This window comes from Suncus etruscus, chromosome 8 (assembly GCF_024139225.1).
Source record: "Suncus etruscus isolate mSunEtr1 chromosome 8, mSunEtr1.pri.cur, whole genome shotgun sequence".
Classification (NCBI taxonomy): domain Eukaryota; kingdom Metazoa; phylum Chordata; class Mammalia; order Eulipotyphla; family Soricidae; genus Suncus; species Suncus etruscus.
Window position 1 is genome coordinate 33,251,888 of NC_064855.1, and position 19,776 is coordinate 33,271,663.

The following is a 19,776-nucleotide window of genomic DNA, read 5'->3' on the forward strand; positions in this document are numbered from 1 at the left end:
TGCAACTCATCCAAGGGCCTGAGAAGCACATCATTCTTGGACCCCTGTGTTGCATCACCAGCTTACTTGAGAATAGCCAGGAAAGACCCCAAGAATGGCTTAGAAGCCCCTCCACCATCACTTCAAAATGCAGATCAGGCCGGAGCAATAGTACACACAATAGTGTGTGTGGCACTTGCCTTGCACATGCCTGACCTGGGTTTGATCTCCAGCATCCCATACAGTCCACTGAGCTCCACCTTAAGTGATCCCTGAACGGGCCCGGAGAGATAGCACAGCGGCGTTTGCCTTGCAAGCAGCCGATCCAGGACCAAAGGTGGTTGGTTCGAATCCCGGTGTCCCATATGGTCCCCCGTGCCTGCCAGGAGCTATTTCTGAGCAGACAGCCAGGAGTAACCCCTGAACACTGCCGGGTGTGACCCAAAAACAAAACAAAAAAAGTGATACCTGAACTCAGAGCCAAGAGTAAGCCCTGAGCACAGTCTTGTGTGACCCCCAAACTGTAAAAATGTAAAACTATTGCAGAGCAATAGTACAGAAGGTAGGTCATTTACCTTGCATGCAGCATTTTAGGGCTGGAGTGGGGAGGGTGTTTCCACGTGGCTGACCCAGGTAAGTCCCCCTCATCCCATATGGTCCCCCAATAAACCAGCAGTGACCCTAAGCACCATGGGGTGTGGGCCAAAACCAAAAATGAATAAAATTGAGTATGGAACCAGAGAGATAGAGGGGATGTGAACATGGAAGAATTTGTCTAGAAAAAGAGATTGGGGAAAGGGGATTTATGTAAGGAAAGGCTGATCTCTTCTTTCTGGCAGGAATTGAGAAAGGAGTGAGGGGGACTTACTGCATCTGAGCCTAAGAGTGAAGAAGGAAGGGGAAGGAGGGAAAAAGGGGGAGGGAAGGTAGATTACAAAAAAGAGGGAGGGAAGGGTGAAAGGAAGAAGGATGGAGGAGAGAAGGAGGAAGGATGGACTGTTTGCTATTGTGCTGAAAAGGCTCGGTAGTCCAGAAGCTGCTTCAATGCAGAGAAATGAAGAGACAGTCACTCAGGCAAAAGCTCAAGTGGGTTCTTTATTCTGGCCAGCCAGAGTCCAGTGCCTGTCCAGAACCGAACAGAGGCAAAGGACCACATGGCTTTCTTTGTTCGTCCTTATATACCATAAGAAGGGGAGAGGGGGTAGGGATGATTTCCTTATAAGGGAAATCATCCGCTGAGACATTCTAAGGTAGTACAAGTTTCTTATAAGGGTATAGTACAAGTATGAGGTAGTAAAAGTTATCACATGAGCATAGGGTTGGTTTAAGCTTCCTTTTTAGGACAAAAAGGGTTAGATACAAAAAGCAGGTATAAGCATAGAAAATTACAGAATTCTGGTTACAAAACCTGACCTTTAAGTTCCATGAGCTACAGCAGTGGGGGCTGGTGTAACTAGTTGTTGCCTTCCCTTTTCAATCCCCACTTCTTGTAGTAAGGCTTCTAATCCTAGAAGCCATTGTGATAGGGGGCCTCCATCTCCTCATATTCCTGGTCAGAATTGCCTGCGTGAGCTAATTCTTGGTACTGTTGGCGTAATACCATGAGCTTGACTTCCCCAACCTGAGCCTGAATGAATGTAGTGAGGCGATTAATTATGCATGGCCCGATGGCTACCAGGAGTAGGAGGCCCATAAGGGGCTCCAGAAGGAGTATCAGATAGGGGCGAATCCCACCCCATAAAGACCATAGGGACCGTCTAATAGCTCCTTTTTTTCTTTTGGCCAGCTCCTCTTGATGGTGTCTAATTCTGTCTTGCACTACTCCCGATTTGTTAGTATAGAAACAACATTCTTTTTGTAAGGCCACGCAAAGCCCTCCTTTCTTTGCCAAGATTAAATCTAACCCTCGCCTGTTTTGTAATACCACTTCAGCCAAGGAGTCGAGCTGGTCCTGCAGATCACTAATAGATTTATATGCCATCTTTACATCTGAAATTAACTGTTGCAAGAGCCTGTTATACCTGTCTATTGATATTGCTAGCCCTGCTCCCCCAGTGGCTAGGCCCACAACCCCCCTTATCCATAGTCTGGGTAAGAGGGTGTCATTCTTGCTAGTTGCTGTAGGAACACCAGGACTGTCTGCCTTCTGTTCTGGTCATACGAGCTGACTTAGCTGGATCTTCAGGGCTTTCTTCTTATTCAGGCTGTGAATTTCACCATGAAGATAAGGAGGTTTCTGCTTTCTTTTTTTCAATTCTTCAACTTAAAGGGCTGTTGGGGTAGAGAGAACAATAGAGCCCTAAATTTCAGTTGCCTTCCCTGCGCTGGGTCAGACAGAGATGAAGAAATTTCATATCTAGTAATAATTTTTTACTTTTCTTGTGTGTGGTTTTTGGGTCACACCCGGCAGTGCTCAGGAGTTACTCCTGGCTCCATGCTCAGAAATCGCTCCTGGCAGGCATGGGGGACCATATGGGATGCTGGGATTTGAACCGATGACCTTCTGAATGAAAGACAAATGCCTTACCTCCATGCTATCTCTCCGGCCCCAATTTTTTTACTTTTAGCATTACCAAGGGAAGCATAATTTTTGCTCCTTTTCTTATACTACCCATCTTTGTTAAATGTTAGGGTTGGTTTATTTTTGCTACCTGCTCCAACCTCTGGGATAGATAGGCATAATGTTATTTTTAATTGTTAACTTGGCTTATTAATTTCTGTGGCCTTTCTTTTCCCCTTATTTCCCTGGTAGCTGTTTCTGATGACCATTCTGCTTCATATTTTCCCTAGAGCAGGGGTCCTCAAACTTTTTAAACAGGGGGCCAGTTCACTGTCCCTCAGACCATTGGAGGGTCTGACTATAGTAAAAACAAAACTTATGAACGAATTCTTATGCACACTGCATATATCATATTTTGCAATGAAGAAACAAAACATACAAATACAATATGTGGCCCACGGGCCATAGTTTGAGGACCACTGCCCTAGAGATTTCATCACCCTAGAAGTCTTTAAAGGGAACGTGGTCGAAGATCAATTTTCTGTAGCTACATCAGGCTGGCAAGGGACTGTAGTTTCAATTTCTAGATAGGGTGAAATCTCATATTTCCCTAAATGAGCAGTTAACTGGTTTACTTCTGCCGTCTTAACACCTGAAAAGGATTAGATTAATTAGATAGGGGAATATTACTTAACCCAATCAGGCCCTGGAGCAGTAAATGGAACAACTTGAATGGCACAGCTGTCCTTATTGTCTGTAATGAAAGCACAAATTAAACACCAGTAATTAAAGCATTATAGTATTATTAATAAACACAGCTTTGAGTTACTTTAGTCAGACTAATGCTTGCATTTGCAATTTATGATCTGGTCTAGTACAACTAGTAAGAACATTTTCACGTAAGTTACTTCAAGGAAGTGGGTTTTAAGTTAGGTCCACTAGAATTTTAATTAGCTACAAAAATAGTTTTTTCTCTTTACCTTTACCTTGCACCTTGCCAGATATTTGAATAACTTTTGGCTCTTCCTTTGCACAATATACTGTTGGAGAAATCTCCATCTGGGGCACCCCCACTACTTACAGAGCTTTTCTGAGGATAGGTTGTAGACACAGCAGATTTATCATGTTGGCTGATGAGTTGGTCAGTTTAGCATGATTATTTTGTAGATGGCCATGGGCATCTCATTCTCTGTAGGAATTTCCAGAGGTGGCCTGTTTGTTCCACTCCTCTTCAGGTTTGGAAGAAACTGACCTTAAATCCTCTTTTTTCTTTTCTTGAGACTGAGGGTTGAAGATGAGAGCAGGGCCCACAGGCTGTGGACAGTTAGTGCAGATTCAGAAACTTCTAGAGAAATCTTCAATTTTCTTACTCAGCCCATTCATCTTGGTGTCTTCCCAGTCTTCACAGCCAAATGCTTAAGGGTGCCTGCTTGTCACACCACCTCAACTCCAATTAGCCCTCTGAAAGAGGGCTTTGGGGTCCCCTCACTAATTTTAAGATTTCCTGTCTTCATGGGGATCACTTCTCATGCAGAGAGGAAAGCCATCTGCTTGTATCTTGTGCAAAGCAACATGATGCCATGGCATAAAATGGTAGTGAAAGGTTCTAGGAAAAGAGAAAGGGCAAATATTACTTAACCATATAGAAAATAGAAGTTTACTCTGTCTTCTGGCCTCAGTTTATAGGCAGAAGGCACCAGCCATTTACGTTACACAAATTAATTTTGAATACCAGAAAGAATGCTTACTACTTCTGGCAGATTTAGACTTTTAAAGAATTTATAATAAACAATCACCAATTTTTAAAAACTTTTAAACTGAACCTTAATGATTCTTTTAAATTCTTGACTATTTTTCTTAAAAATAGCTTTTTTTTTTTTAGATGTTCATAAGCTTTATTACCCCATTCTTCACTCAATAGCATGAAAACACTATAACATGCTTAAAAACATTTACACTTCTGGGCCCAGAGAGATAGCACAGCGGCGTTTGCCTTGCAAGCAGCTGATCCAGGACCAAAGGTGGTTGGTTCAAATCCTGGTGTCCCATATGGTCCCCCGTGCCTGCCAGGAGCTATTTCTGAGCAGACAGCCAGGAGTGACCCCTGAGCAATGCCAAGTGTGGCCCAAAAACTGAAAAAAAAAAAAAAAAAAAAAAAAAAACATTTACACTTCTTTTATGTTAACCTAAAGGCATATTAATAATAATCATTTAGTTTGATCATACAGATTTTTTTCTAGTACACATTTTTGCAAACCCCCCCCAAAAGCCTCTTGTACACTTTTTTTTTTTTTTTTTTTTTTTTTTTGGTTTTTGGGCCACACCCGGCAGTGCTCAGGGGTTACTCCTGGCTGTCTGCTCAGAAATAGTTCCTGGCAGGCACCGGGGACCATATGGGACACCAGGATTCGAACCAACCACCTTTGGTCCTGGATCGGCTGCTTGCAAGGCAAACGCCACTGTGCTATCTCTCAGGGCCCTAGTACACATTTTTAATTCCTTTTGCACATCCTTAAACTTTCTGCATTCAGCCACTTTCCTTTCTGCATGCAAGGTAAATGCCCTACTTTTATGCTATTTTTCCAGCTCCTTCTCTTCTTTTTTTAACTTCTTCTCCACTCATCCTTTGGGAGTGGTTTTTCTGTTAAAAACCGCCATGTACACCCAACTTAGAGCCAGCCTTTCCTTAAGGACCAGCTTTTCAAATTTACAGCCTAGAACTCAGCATTAGGGCCCTAGGAACCCAGCTTTAAATTGTCTGCTGCCAATTTGGAATTACTTTGCTGAATATTTTTGCACCTAGTGGGACCAGATTTTATTGATTCCTTTTTCTTTAAATATTCACAACCTAATACCATCAAGATTTTCACATTAAAGCTACCTTAAAACCCACCATTAAGTTTGATGAGATAAATTCGACATGGAATTGAGATACTGTAACGATAACATGCATTCACAAAATTAACAATATTGTTTAAAAAGGCCAACCACAATAATTTGCAACATTTTCCACCCAATTGTTTATTTTAAGAAACTTCTAAGTCAGAAATTTAAACGCTCAAAATTTTTTTTCTTTTTTTTCTGACTTCCAAACCATTAACTAAATTCTTCTTTGATATGTAAAGGATCCACTGGAATTACTTTATCTACACCCACACACCCCCAGCCAGGTGAGTCTGGGAGGACAATAGCGGTTGCCCTGGGGGCTGGGTGAATTCCTTTTTTCAGATAAACTTCAGGCTGGGGAGTTAAAAATACTTTTTTTTTCTTCCAGCCAAAAAGCGGCCAGTTAGCCTTGCTTCTTTCTCTAGTCACATGTTCATTTTTTTTTCTGGCCTCAACTAACACATGGCAGGAAAGCTGGGTGATTGCAAAGTCCAGAAATTCTTCAGGGAAAATTTATCCCCAATGGCCATTGAGAAATCTGAATAACAAAATATATGAACACCAACCCCTCACTGTGAGGAGCTGAAGCCTAGTAAGTCTAGCAGATGCCTAAGGCAAACAGTCTCTAGCAGTCTCTCAAGAGGCCTGAACTAAGATGCAGCCTGCCTTTACAAAGGTCAATCTAAAAGGCTACTTGAGGCATTGGGACAAGCCAAAGGGAACACTGGCCACCCAGTAACCTTGGGAGAAAAACATATTTTAGACAGAACATATTCTAGATATATCCCGTGGGTTGGGAGAAGCAATATTTGTTATCTATGTAGCCAGGTGCTAGGGGGAGTTATGTTAGGGGATCATTGTTAACTATGTAGCTAGAGGACTTGAGGAATCTTAGGGAAAAACTTATGCTGTTATCTGTGTAACCACAAGCCTTGAGAAGTTGCTCAAACGAAGTGTTTTCTCTACACTTCTTTTTACTGCTCTTTGTTTGCCCCCTCCCCACTATGAATGATATATAATGATCTGCCCTCTTTACAATAAACGGAAGCTAGCTGGTTCTCACTAGTTTTCCCACTTTCTTTGTGTGTGTTCTTTGTATGTTTTAAACTCAGACTCCCTCTGAGAAGTTAACCCACAGTTGTGGTTTCTCTGCAGGGCCAGGGGAGGCCACACGTCACCACTATAGACTTTCCCTTCACCAGTGCCCCCAATCTCCCACCAACCACCAATTCCTGCCTCCATGCAGGCACAACTTTACTTTATATTTGTTACAACACAAAGACAAGTGTGTTAGATCAACACAGGTCAATTTGAAGTGATTGTTCTACCTCTCCAAGGTGTTACTAAAGTCAATGTCTAAGGATTTACCAGGCTGTGGTTGGTGCTAGCTGAGTCTTAAGTGTTCTTGTTTAAGCTCACTGAGGTGCGTAGATTACAAAGGAACTTTCCTACCAGATTTTCAGTGATACCATTGGGTTGAAACTACTATGAAGTTTTGAACTGAGGGGCCCAGTGGTCCAGGATCTGGAGATCTGAACCAAAGTTGGTGGCAGTTTGATAAGGTTAAGTTTTGGAGCTCGGCTGTTTCCATCCGAAGGTGTAGGGTGTGGCACTGGGCTGCTGTGGCTTCAGGCAGAAGAATAGTTTTGTTTTTTTTTTTTTTTTTTGGGGGGGGGGTTAGGGTTTACTCCTGGCTTTGCTCAAAAATCGCTCCTGGCTTTGCTCAAAAATCGCTCCTGGCAGGCTCCAGGGACCATATGGGAGACCGAGATTCAAACCACCAATCGTCTGTGTGCAAGGCAAACGCCCTACCGCTGTGCTATCTCTCCGGTCCCCAAGAATAGTTTCTTGACATTCTGCAAACTCTCTTCAGATGATAGGGGGTAGGGGGATTCCAAGCTGGTGGGTGTCCATCTTATAGATGCCAGCATTTGGGCAACCACCAAGGCTTTTCCCAGTAACCATCACTGTACATTTCCTAAAAAGTATACCAAGGTTTCTTTTCTTGTTTTTGTTTTTTCGAGTTACATGCAGTGGTGCTCAGGACTTAATCCTAGAAAGAGGGAGTTCGAGACATAGAACCCTAGGTGGCCACATGCAAAGCAGAGCCCTACCTCCTGTACTATCTCTCCAGGCTCTAAACCAAATTTTTCTTTTTTTCTTTTTTCTTTTTTTTTTTTTTTTTGGTTTTTGGGCCACACCCAGTAACGCTCAGGAGTTACTCCTGGCTATGCGCTCAGAAGTTGCTCCTGGCTTGGGGGACCATATGGGACACCTGGGGATTGAACCGCGGTCCGTCCAAGGCTAGCGCAGGCAAGGCAGCGCACCTTACCTTTAGCGCCACCGCCCGGCCCCCTAAACCAAATTTTTCATCTCCAATTACTTGTTTTCTTATTTTGCCTTGGGTTTTTTTTTTGTTTGTTTTTTCTTTTTGGAATGACTATATTCATTTCTGACAACAAACTAATATTGTTTGGAAAATCATAAAAATTCAGTATTCAGGAACCAGAGCAGTGGCGTAAGCGGTAAGGCACCTGCCTTTCCCATGCTAGCCTCGGACGGACTAAGGTTCAATCCCCAGCGTCCCATATGGTCCCCAAGCCAGGAGAGATTTCTGAGCGCATAACTCTGAGGTATAACACCTGAGCGTCACTGGATGTGGCCGAAAAATAAAACAAAACAAAAAAATTCAGTATCCATTTCAGGTTACAGAACAACAAAAAATTGGGGCTGGAGCAATAGCACAGTGGGTTGAACAAACACCCTAGGTCTGATTGACCTGGAGATGCTCCCAGTTTACTCCTGGCACTGTGCTTAAGGGATCATTCCTGCCAGACTCGGGGATCCTATGTGGTGCCAAGGATTAAACCCAGGTCAGTCGTTCACAGGCAAGAGTTCTACCCACTGTACTATCTCCCTGGCCCCAAATTAAATTTTTCCATAGAGTTTGGGGGTAGGGACGGGGTTGTCACTGGAGGGTGTTTTTTGTTAACTATCCTCTACTGCCCTCTTCTGGCACATTATCGCTACTGCATGCCTCTGGTTTGCTTTCTCCCGAAGTGTACAAGAAAGTGTTTCATCCCTATCCCCAGGAGTGAAGTGTGGCTGTTCTCTCCTTGAAAATCTAGAAAGCTCCTTCTTGGGTGTTGCAATTGTGTGCTTGTGGAACAAATTATGTCAAGACTATCCATTTCTAGGCTGGTAGAGCTAGGTCGACAGGTAAGATGCTTGCCTTGCCTTGGATACATCCTACCCGGATTCAATCTATAGCATCCCATATGGTCCTCCAAGCACTGCCAGGAGTGATTCCTGAGTGCAGAGACAGAAGTAACACCCTGTCGATTTCTTTGCAAAAATATTTTACTTAATCCAGTTCATATATCATATGGACAGAAAAGCCAATTGTAGAAGGACACGTGTGTGTGTGCGTGCGTGCGTGCGTGCGTGTGTGTGTGTGTGTGTGACATCTAAACTGATCATTCCTGTTCAAGGGGAAATAGAAAAGTGATGTAATTATGGGCCAGAAATAGTACAATGGGTCCAGGTATGAATCTGGGCATTCTATATAATTCCCCCAGCCCACTGAGCAGGAGTAACCCCTGATTATTACTGGTGTGACTTAAAAACTATATATAAATATATATGGAAAGGAAGGAAGGAAGGAAGGAAGGAAGGAAGGAAGGAAGGAAGGAAGGAAGGAAGGAAGGAAGGAAGGAAGGAAGGAAGGAAGGAAGGAAGGAAGGAAGGAAGGAAGGAAGATGATGCCCCTGGGAACATTTGAGAGTGGTTCAGCCCAAGTCACTTGACCCATATCATTCTCCTGTCCCCAGGCAATATAAAGACAAGGAAAACTTCTGGCCCAGATTCAACCCTCAGCACCCGAGCCCTACCATTCTCTCCCCTCGACCCCTTGAAACACACACACACACACACACACACACACACACACACAGAAACAGAAATGGTCTTGGGCACAGAGGGTAGGTCGTTCACTTTGTACATGGTCAACTTATAGTCAATACGAGGTTTGAACCTGGACATCCCATCTGGTCCCCAGAGCCTGCCAGAGGTAATTTCTTTTTTCCTTTTTTTTTGGAGAGGGGCACACCCAAAAACCCCCAGCAGTGCTCTGGGTTACTGTAGAGTTACAGCCCTTAGGATGGGCTTGGATGGCGATGGAGGCACATGGAGGTGCCTTTCACTGTCATACCAGGCCACGTGGCTCTGCAACCCCCTTCAGCTGTCGGGTATCTGAGTCCAGGAAAGCGGCGGGTAGAAATCTCACTCACAAGCAGGCTTCAGGAAATATCAGCTTTATTCATGCCCTATCCACCACATGTGTGGTCAATCTTAATCATTTATGCATGCTATCCTTAGCTTGCCCTGCATCTTAGCTTTTCCAGCCTTGTCTCCTCCCGTTACCTCTCCATGCTGGCAAAGTCCTTAATCCCTTCTGTCAAAGGCCTTATCTAACCTTCCCAAGACCCCTCCCAGAAATGGGAGGGGTCTTGCAGGTAAAATCAAGTTGCACAGGAAGAATGGGGGGATGGGGCCACAGGTTACTCCTGGCTATTCATTCAGAAATCTCTTCTGGCAGGCGTGTGGGACCATATGGGATGATGGGATCGAACTCGGGTTTGTACCAGGTTGGCCATGAGCAAGGCAAAGGCCTTACCTGCTGTGCTATAGCTGTGGCCCCTGGCAGAGTAATTTCTGAGTGTAGAGCCAGGTGTGAGCACAACCAGCTATGGCCCAAAAACTAAGAAATAAATAAAATGGGGGGTGGGGACTTTCCCCTTCCTTCTCCTGTCTTCCCTCCTTTTCTTTCACCTTTTTGGTTTTTTTTTAATAGGTGGTGGAGCACACCTTAAGTACTCCAGACTTTCTCCTTGCTCTGTATTTGGGATCACTCCTGGTGATACTTAGGCAACCTTATGCAGTACTAGGGACTGAACCTAGATTGGTAGGAAGCAAAGCAAGTGCCTTAATCATTATACTATCTCTCTGGCTTCCTCTTTCTCCTTCTCCCTCCTTCTCCAGTCTGTAAACTTCTTCCACACATACCCCCTTTTTACTTCCTTAATGCTGGGAGTGTCCATTTAAAGTTTTGAAATGAGGGGCTGGAGTGGTAGGGCATTTGCCTCACATGCAGCTGATCCAGGACCGATGGTGGTTCGAATCCCGGCATTCCCGAGCCTGCCAGGAGTGATTTCTGAGCGCAGAGCTCCTATCCCTGAGCACCACCAGGTATGGTCCCAAGTTTGGAGATGAAGAGACACAAAATTGCCCCGGGGTTTTTTTTTGGGGGGGGGGCACACCCGTTTGATGCTCAGGGATTACTCCTGGCTAAGTGCTCAGAAATTGCCCCTGGCTAGGGAGACCATATGGGATGCCAGGGGATCGAACCGTGGTCCTTCCTTGGCTAGCGCTTGCAAGACAGACACCTTACCTCTAGTGACACCTCACTGGCCCCAATTGCCAGTTTTGATAATTTACTGACACCCCCTAAAAAAAGTTAGACTGAGTGTTCATTCTCAGAATTTTTTGTTTGTTTGTTTTTGGGTCACACCCAGCAGTGCTCAGGGGTTACTCCTGGCAGGCTCAGAGGACCATATGGGATGCCGGGATTCGAACCACTGTCCTTCTGCATGCAAGGCAAATGCGCTACCTCCATGCTATCTCTCCAGCCCTCATTCTCAGAAAGACTAAGACTGTGACATCTGCTCCCCACCCTGGATGGGGGGGGGGCACTGAGAAAGGGTGTTAAGAAGCCAAACCCGAGGTAAATGGGTAAGCAAAACTCAATGTAGTATCCCCACCCTGACAGTGAGGATACAGAGGTTATGTGGCCCCATGTTCCTTAAGGGTTGGCCCTGGGAGGTCTCTTCCAAGATGTGGACAGAAACATACAGTTGGGGACCCCTGATAATGTGTGAAATGGGTCCATTTGGAAAGAGGGATTTGGGGGGTGGTGGTTTGGGCCACACCCAGCGGTGCTCAGGGGTGTTACTCCTGGCTATCTGCTCAGAAATAACCCCTGGCAGGCACGGGGGACCATATGGGACGCCAGGATTCGAATCAACCACCTTAGGTCCTGGGTCGGCTGCTTGCAAGGCAAACGCCCCTGTGCTATCTCTCCAGCCCCGAAAGAGGGATTTTTTTTTAAGTGGGATCATCTGGAATGACAGATTTGAATTGAGTATCCCGGGCATGTCCAGCTTCCACCAGGAGTGCCCAGGTGGGCAGCCTGATAGAGGATTAGGCACTATCCATGGCACTCAAAGCTCTGAAGCAACTTCTGTTGGATAGCCTCGAGTGGTGGACAGCTGGAAAAAATGGTGCAAACGCAGGTTTCCTTTAAACCCAGGTCACTCTGGGATGAGATTTAGGAAAATTAACTTGTGCTTTCAGTAGCGCCTTTGCAAAAGTTCCTGAGCATCTGCACCCACCACTTTGGTAGAAGTAGATGCGGAGGACTGGGCCCAGGCCCTCATGTCGCTTCACCATGATTCTATTTTTCTTTTATTTTTTTTTAAACTTGAATTTTGGGCCGTGAACTCTGGGCTCAGAGATAACTTCTACTGTTGTTCAGGGGATCATATGGAGTGCTGAGAGTCAAACCCCAGTCTTGTGTGTAAGGCAAGTGTACTATTGCTGCTGTACTATTGTTCAGCCCTGGCTCCCAATTTTCTTGTTTGTTTGGTTTGGTTTTTTGGGTCACACCCGGCAGTGCTCAGGGGTTACTCCTAGCTCTACACTCAGAAATCGCTCCTGGCAGGCTTGGGGGACCATATGGGATGCCTGGATTCGAATCACCGTCCTTCTGCATGCAAGGCAAACACGCTACCTCAATGCTATCTCTCCGGCCCCCAATCCCTAATTTTCATTTTCATGTATATATGCATGTGGTTTGGGGGTGGGCAGATTTCAGCCAAAGTGACTACATGTAAAACAAGTGCTTTAACTCTTGTGGTCTCTCTCTGGTCCCAAGAACTCTTCCATTTGGGGAGGGATATTGGGGATTTACCCACTCAACAATGCTCAGACTTTACTCCTGATTGGGTTTGGTCAGTCCTGGGATTGAACCCTGATTGGCTATGTGCAAGGCAGTCATCTGGCTGTACTATTGGCCCAAGGTTAATCTGTCATAATGAAACTCGGGGTCTTAATTATGTACTGTTCCTTTGAGCTATATCCCTGACCAGAGAACAATCATCTTTTGGGGGGGGCCACACCCGGCAATAGTTAGGGGGTTACTCCTGGTTTTGCACTCCGGGATCATTCCTGGTGGTGCTTGGGGGACCATATGGGATGCTGGGGATCAAACCTAGATTGGTGCAAGGCAAATCCCCTACCCACTGGGCTATCTCCCCAGCTCTCAAGAGAACATTTACTGAACATTACTGAACTGAATGTGCTCGGCCCACCTTCCTATGTTTGCTTCGCTTTGGAACCACACTTGTGCTCAAGAACTCCTTTCCAGTGAGCTCAAAGGACCATACAGCATCGAGAATCACAGTGGGGTCAGCCACAGGCCAGGCTAAAAGGCCTAGCAACTCGGCACTTTCTCCCTGGTCCCTGATGAGGACTCGATGCCCTAAGAGTCCTCACAAAAAGATCAACAGGCATCCACGGGGTGGGGTAGTTTTTTTCCATGGGTTTTTATTGAAATGGTTATATTAGCAAACCGCGCACGTACAAGTAGATACTATCGGCATATGGATATATATGCCGGACAATTTCGCTACTTACATCGACCATTCAGACCCAAGATGTTCTGCAGCGTCCAGAACATTTCAGAGGCCTGAGATGGGTTTGACAAGAAAATCAGTTTCCATTGGATGGGCTGAGGGCGTGGCCGTGTCAAGCAGGCAAGCAGGGAACCGCCCCTGCAGTGAGTCTGCCTGTTTCTTCTCTTCTTGCTGCACTGTCTCCTTCTCCCCCAAGTGTTCCAGCAGCCCCCAGACCTCACAGCAGGCCAATGGTGAGTCCAGATTTGAATGCATAGTTTCCCTTTCACTGTCAGGGAGAAAGCCAGTCCTCGGGCCCACCTCTGGGTACCCCAACCCACCCATACCCACCTCCTAACAGGCCTATGGTAAGAAAATTAAGTTTCCTAGTTGTCCTCAGAGAAGCGGTGCATAGTTAGCAGAAACCCAGAAAGGGGCTGGCAGAGCCCCATGACAAAAGGTTCCTTTCACGGGCTGAGCAGAGAAAAGTCACTGGGAGTTGAAACCAACAGGTGACCAGAGACCCCCCAAAAGCCTTGCCCTGGGCTTTCCCAATGCACCCCCGTGTCAGTGTCCCTGCTATGCAGAGAAGCTCCTGCTTCCCCACTCATTTCTTAAGCTTGTTTCTGATTCCCAGGACTTGCCAACGGTGCCCCACTCTCTTCTTGAGTGAGGGTCCCAAGGTTATGAGGCATACTGGGTCCATGCAGGAGGTAGCCAGCTTGCTGCTGAGGAAGTCTCGTCATTCACTGGGTGGAGTAACCCATATGGCCTCCCACATGGCCAGACTCCCTCCTTGCACCAAACTTTGGTTTTTCACAAACTTCTCAGCTGAGTGCCACCTTGTCACTAGTAAAAAGCCCTTTAAAAAAGATCATAGAGGGAATGAATATGCTTGGACTTGGGGAAGGGAAAGATGAAGGATAATCCTGAAAGAGAATTCCCTTGTGGGGAAGGGGTATTGTGATATTCAGGAGTACTCCTGCCTCTGTGCTCAGGACTGCTTCCTGGTGGTGCTTTGGAGGCCGTACATGGTGCCAGAGTAGTTTGAATCTGAGTTGGAGGGATGCAAGGAAGCACTCTGCTTGCTTTCCAATCTCTCCAGCCACAGAATTCACTTTATGTTTGTTGGCTGGATAAGAAATAGCTCGCTACAAATCACTTATAGCTTGGATTAGTACCAGTCTCTGCAGAGAGGGCAGTCAGGAGTTGGTGGGCATGGCCTAGACGTCCCACAGTTTGGGCCAGTTAAAGGAAGCTTTTCACGGCCCAGGATGGAGAGCCAAAGTTCTGGGCAGTCCCAGATCCTTTGGCAGGTCCAACTCCCTGGCTGCCCAGTTCAAGGCTATTATGAGTCGTATTTAGGCATCCAGGACTTTACTTGTTCCCCAAGTGGAGAAACAAAATTCGTGGTACAGTGGTCGGCAACCTACGGCTTTCGGGCCACGTGTGGCTCTTTACACTTTTAATTTGGCTCTTCTGTGTGCCGGGTGGCCGCTTCAGGAGTCAGAACTCTGCTCCTAGCCTGTGTCAGTGCGCGCCCTGTGTGGCTCTCAAAATAAATTTCAATCGTGGTTTTGCGAGATTTGGCTCAGTTGAAAAAAAAAAAGGTTGCCGACCACTGTGACATGGTAGAATTTGAGTACGATCATGGATGGCCCTGGGCCACGTGGGACCCTGAGAACCAATCCAGATTGGGCTGTCCTTCTGTGACCTCCCTGGAGGAGGGGATTCTGCTGCTATTCTCCCTGGTTTATTTAATCTGGGGGTGGGTTGGTGGCTAGGAGTCCATGGGATGCCAGAAATTGAACCTAGAGATCCTGCATAAAAAGCATGTGCTCCAAACTAATGAACACCTTTATTTTTTGGGTACTCCAGGCTTCCTCCTGACTGTGCTCAGAAATCACTCCTGGAAGTGTGGGGGAATCCTATGCAGGGTTGGGTATTGTATTGAGCTGCATGTAAGGCCGGTGCATTTTGCCCTGCGCTACCTTTCCCGCTTGGGACACCCCTGTTTTAAGCTACAGATACCCCTTGATATAGATTCCTCAGGATCTAAACCCCTCTGTACTGGTTTGAGGAGTGGAGTTGGCTCTAGCATGGCAGAAAGGACAGGATGGCTTCTGCCTCAGATGCTTTCAGAGATCCTGGGGTTCATTCTTGGGGCATTGAAGTCCAGGGGACTCTGTGCCAAGTCAGTCTGCTGAAATGAGTCTGCCCTCAGCAGTGTTGGGTGGAACACAGGAGAAGAAGGGATGCAATCACAGCTTCCAGGATTCATGAGGTACAAGGGCCCAGCACCCACCTTCTCAGTCCCTCACCTCATTAAATATCAACCTGAGATTTCCATTTATCATTCTGAAATAGCCCCTGGTGCTTGGGAGTGATTTTCAGCTCTGCACCCCCTTGTGGTGCTCAGGGCTATTCCTGACTACCTAGTCAAGCAAGCCCCCTGGAGATGCTCAGGAGTAATTCCTTTTCTGTGTTCAGGAGCTTCCCCCATAGTGGTGCTCAGGGTCTACTCCCAGCTTTGCATTCAAGGAGCTCTGCCTGGTGTCAGGGGCTATTCCCAGCTGTGCTCAGGAGCTCTGCACCCCCGCTGATACTTGGGAGCGACTGGTGGCTGTTTTCTCAGAAACACCCCTGGAGCTGCTATGAGGATCCTCAGCAGTGCTGGGTAGCTGCATGCCAGGCAGGCGTTTGACCTTCTGCACTATTTCTCTTGCCCTTGGGATTCGATTTTTATTTATTTAGATTTTAGGGCCACACTCTCGGAGGCCTAGGAACCTCAAGGAATGGGGGATTCAAACCCAGGGTTTCTTGAGTGCATCACATGCACACAACCATCTAGGTCTCTTTCCTGGCTCTGAACCTCAGATCTATTCAACTTCACACCTACTGGGTTCCTACTAGGACTCCCCTCGGTCCCACCAACACCCATGACAAAAACCAGTATTTCCCCAGTATTTCCATCTCTGGGGATTTAGGGATACTATGTGCCAGCTTCATGCATGGCATCCAGGGATAAGGTCAGGATGAAAATCACTCCTGATTTTGATGCTAGTGACCCAGTGACCCTTTAGAATAACACCCCTCCCTGTCTTGTTTTCTCCAGCAAAAGTGTTGTCTATAAGAAGGGGGTCAACCAAGGTGTTTAAATAAAAAATATACTTAAAAAAAAAAGGGGGGGTCAAGTCAAGAACTGATGAAACATGGGGGTGGGAGGAAGTAATATGTAGATGAAATTAAGTATGCTAATTCCCAAACAGGCCACCGCATAATTATCTCACCCTAGTTTTAAAGCAATACTATCATGGTTAATGGGGGGGGGGCATAAACACTTTCCTTGAGGGTCATACCCACTTTCTGGAAATAAAAAAGGGGGGCATAAACTCTGTCTCAACTATAAAAGAAAAATGGTAGACAACTTTTTTTTTTACCACATCTGGTAGTGCTCAAGGGTTACTCCCTGCAAGGCTCAGGGAACCATATAGGATGCTGGGGTTGAACTTGGGCTGGCAGTGTACAAGGCAAATAAATGCCCTACCCACAGTTCTATCACTCTAGCCAAATCTTTTTTTTTTTTTTTTGTTTTTTTGTTTTTTGGGCCACACCTGCTGATGCTCAGGGGTTACTCCTGGTTCTGTGCTCAGAAATCACTCCTCATTTGGGGACCATATGGGATGCTGGGGGATCAAACTGCTGTCCATCCTAGTTTAGCTGTGTACAAGGCAAATGCCCTACCGCTGTGCCACCACTTGGGCCCCAGTCCAATTTTTGTTTATTTTTCATTTTGGGGCCATACCTTGCTCTGCTCAGGCATAACTCCTGGCTCTATCCTCAGGTTGACACTCTTGACAGGACTCAGGGGCTCCTGTGAGTCCTGAATGCAAGGCAGGTACCTTTCCTATTGTTTTATTATCTCTCTGATCCCAAAGGACAGTCTTCTGAAAGCTGGGTTGTTGTGTATATCAGGGTCACTAGCTTGTGTGGGGTGGTATACTGGTGTTTGGGGAAGTATCTTGATATGCTTCTCTGAGCCAGGCCTGGGGAGGGCTGGTTGTCAGCCCCTTGTGGCACAGTTTGTCTTTCTCGGGGAGGGGGCAGAGGCAGGCAGCCTCCACTCATGACCCCAAATCTAGCCCTTGCAGAGGCAAGATGGTTTCCAGCTACCTTCCTCCCCTCTCCTAGCCCAGAACTAGGTATCAGTGAAGGGTGTACAGGCAATCCTTCTCTCAAGGAACTGAGCATTTAAACAACAACAAAAATTACTTTTTCTTCAAAACCTTTTCCGATCAACTTAAAGGTTTGGAGAAAGAAGTACTAAATAACTCTAGCATATGATTTTGTTTGATTGGTTTGTTCTGGTTTTTGAGCCACACCCGGCGGCACTCAGGGGTTACTTCTGGCTCTGCACTCAGAAATTGCTCCTGGCAGGTGCAGGGGACCATACTGGATGCCAGGAACTGAACTTATATCCATCCCAAGTCAGCTGCGTACAAGTCAAACACCCTACCTACTGTGCTATTGCTCCAGCCCCACATATAATTTTGTTAAGATTTTGCCTTTAAGAGCAAAGCTCAAAAATAAAAACAAAAGCTGCGGGCCGGGCGGTGGCGCTAAAGGTAAGGTGCCTGCCTTACCTGCGCTAGCCTAGGACGGACCGCGGTTCGATCCCCCGGCGTCCCATATGGTCCCCCAAGCCAGGAGCGACTTCTGAGCGCATAGCCAGGAGTAACCCCTGAGCGTCACCGGGTGTGGCCCAAAAACCAAAAAAAAAAACCAAAAAAAAAAAAAAAAAAAAAAAACAAAAGCTGAGCACATGCCTTTCCAAAGTCAGGCTACCAAACCCCCTCCAATACACCAGACTCCTGCAATGGGGAGATCTTTTGGAGCATCTTACTCCTTGACCTATCTGGTCTTCAAATAATTTACTATTGCCTTGGAGAAAATGATTACCACCTGGATACTCAGACACTATTGCACCAATATATCACATTTTCTCACTGCTTCACCCCAGTCATGTCTGTGTGACCCTCCCGAGGCTACTCTGCTCTCCAAACCTGAGCTGGTATGACGAACCCCAACCCTTAGCCTCAGGAACCCTGGCCCCACCCTGCTTCTTGCAAAGGCCTCTCGGTATAGTTGCCTGCCAAAAGGCTGAGCTCTGGGGGCTGCATAAAGCAACTTCTCAATCAGAAGCTGGAGGCTGAGCCAGGGACACGGCCTTGATCTCCCATCTCCCAGAGGTGGCCAATTTCCATTCAAACAAAGCACTATCTCTCCTGCATACCTGGAAGGAACAAGGCTTGCCTGATGTTCAGGAGAGCATTGGTGGGGGCCTCCACTTGTTCTGTGAGGGGTCATTCCTGGTGGTGCATGGGGTAACATGGGATGCTGGGGATCGAATTTGAGTTGGCCACATGCAAGGCAAACGCCCTACAGGCTCCTGTCCCCAAAGGAGGCTCCACTTGAAAATGCCAACAAATAACCAATGACTTAGCACCTTCTGCAGCTGAAGTTTTTGGAGGTCAGGAATTTTAAAAGTAAAGGCTTGAGGAAGCCTCTTTATTGAGTGTTAGGCAAGGGGTATACCTGACATGGAGGCATTTGGGGTGCAAGGTGTGTGTCTAAGTTCTGGTTCTGGACAAGGATAGCAAATAGGGCTTTTTCTCTGCTGCCAAGCAGAGCCCCCAAAGAAACTCTTTGTAATATCACGTTCTCTCCCTATGGAAAAAGAAGCTCCAATCTGCCTTTCGGAACCAAGCTTTCATGAAAGTTATCAAAAATATTTTATAGTACAAAGACTATAAAAAGAGGGGAACAACTCTAAAACCCTTGGAGGAAGTTGAAAAAAAAAGTTCTGAACACTTGAAGATGGTCCCCAAGGGTAGACAGATATGGGTCCAGTGCTCAAACCTACTTCTCTGAGGTTCTGCCCAGGGCAACAGCGTGGTATGACAGGAGCAGAGAAGGCAAGAGCTCAAGAGTGAACAGTGCCCACCAGTAACGTTTTTGTCCTTGGCCAGGAAGAAAGGCCAGGGGCGGGGCTTTGTCAGGAAATGGGGAGGAGTCATGGCTAGATAGCTGGGTGTGGGACTAGAGAGCTGGGGCTGGTCATGATAACTGAATGGGGCTGGGCCTGAGTCACTAAGGACCATGGGTGAGGGGTCATTGTCATTGAGTGGGGCGGTGCTGTGGTCAGGAGGATGGAGGTGGGGACATGGACATGAGTGGGTGGGATATGGCCGGGGAGATGGGGTGGAGGCAGAGTGGGGTGAAACCCATGCAAGGAACGATGGGGTATGGGATCAAGGAGATCAAAATGGGATGTGGTCATGATCACTTGTTGTGTTGATGGAGTGGAGGGCCATGAGAGGGTCTGTCTGGAAGGTCGAGTGGGGCCATGGTCAGTGGGGTCCCATGCAGGAGGTGGGGCCACCACCATTAGCCAGACTACAAGACCCAGTGGGTGAGGCTGGGTGGGGACCCAAAGGCCTTTCTCTGGACATGGACAGGACCATACACACCTAAGTGTGACTCACAATCTGGGATCAGCCAGCGGCTGTGCATGCAACAGCCAAGGTGCAACTCCACAGAGCAGGGTTTGGGCTGGAAATCTGTAGTCAATCCAAGACACACAGGGGGTTGGGAAAAAAAACGCAGATCCCTAACACCCAT

The 19,776-nt window shown here is 46.7% G+C and overlaps 1 protein-coding gene across 1 annotated transcript in view; it reads right to left on the reverse strand.

The window, feature by feature from the left end:
• The window catches only part of SQSTM1 (sequestosome 1), a 479,040-nt gene that overhangs the window by 317,863 nt on the left and 141,401 nt on the right, over nucleotides 1–19,776 (reverse strand). The gene's annotated exons all lie outside the window — the stretch shown is intronic.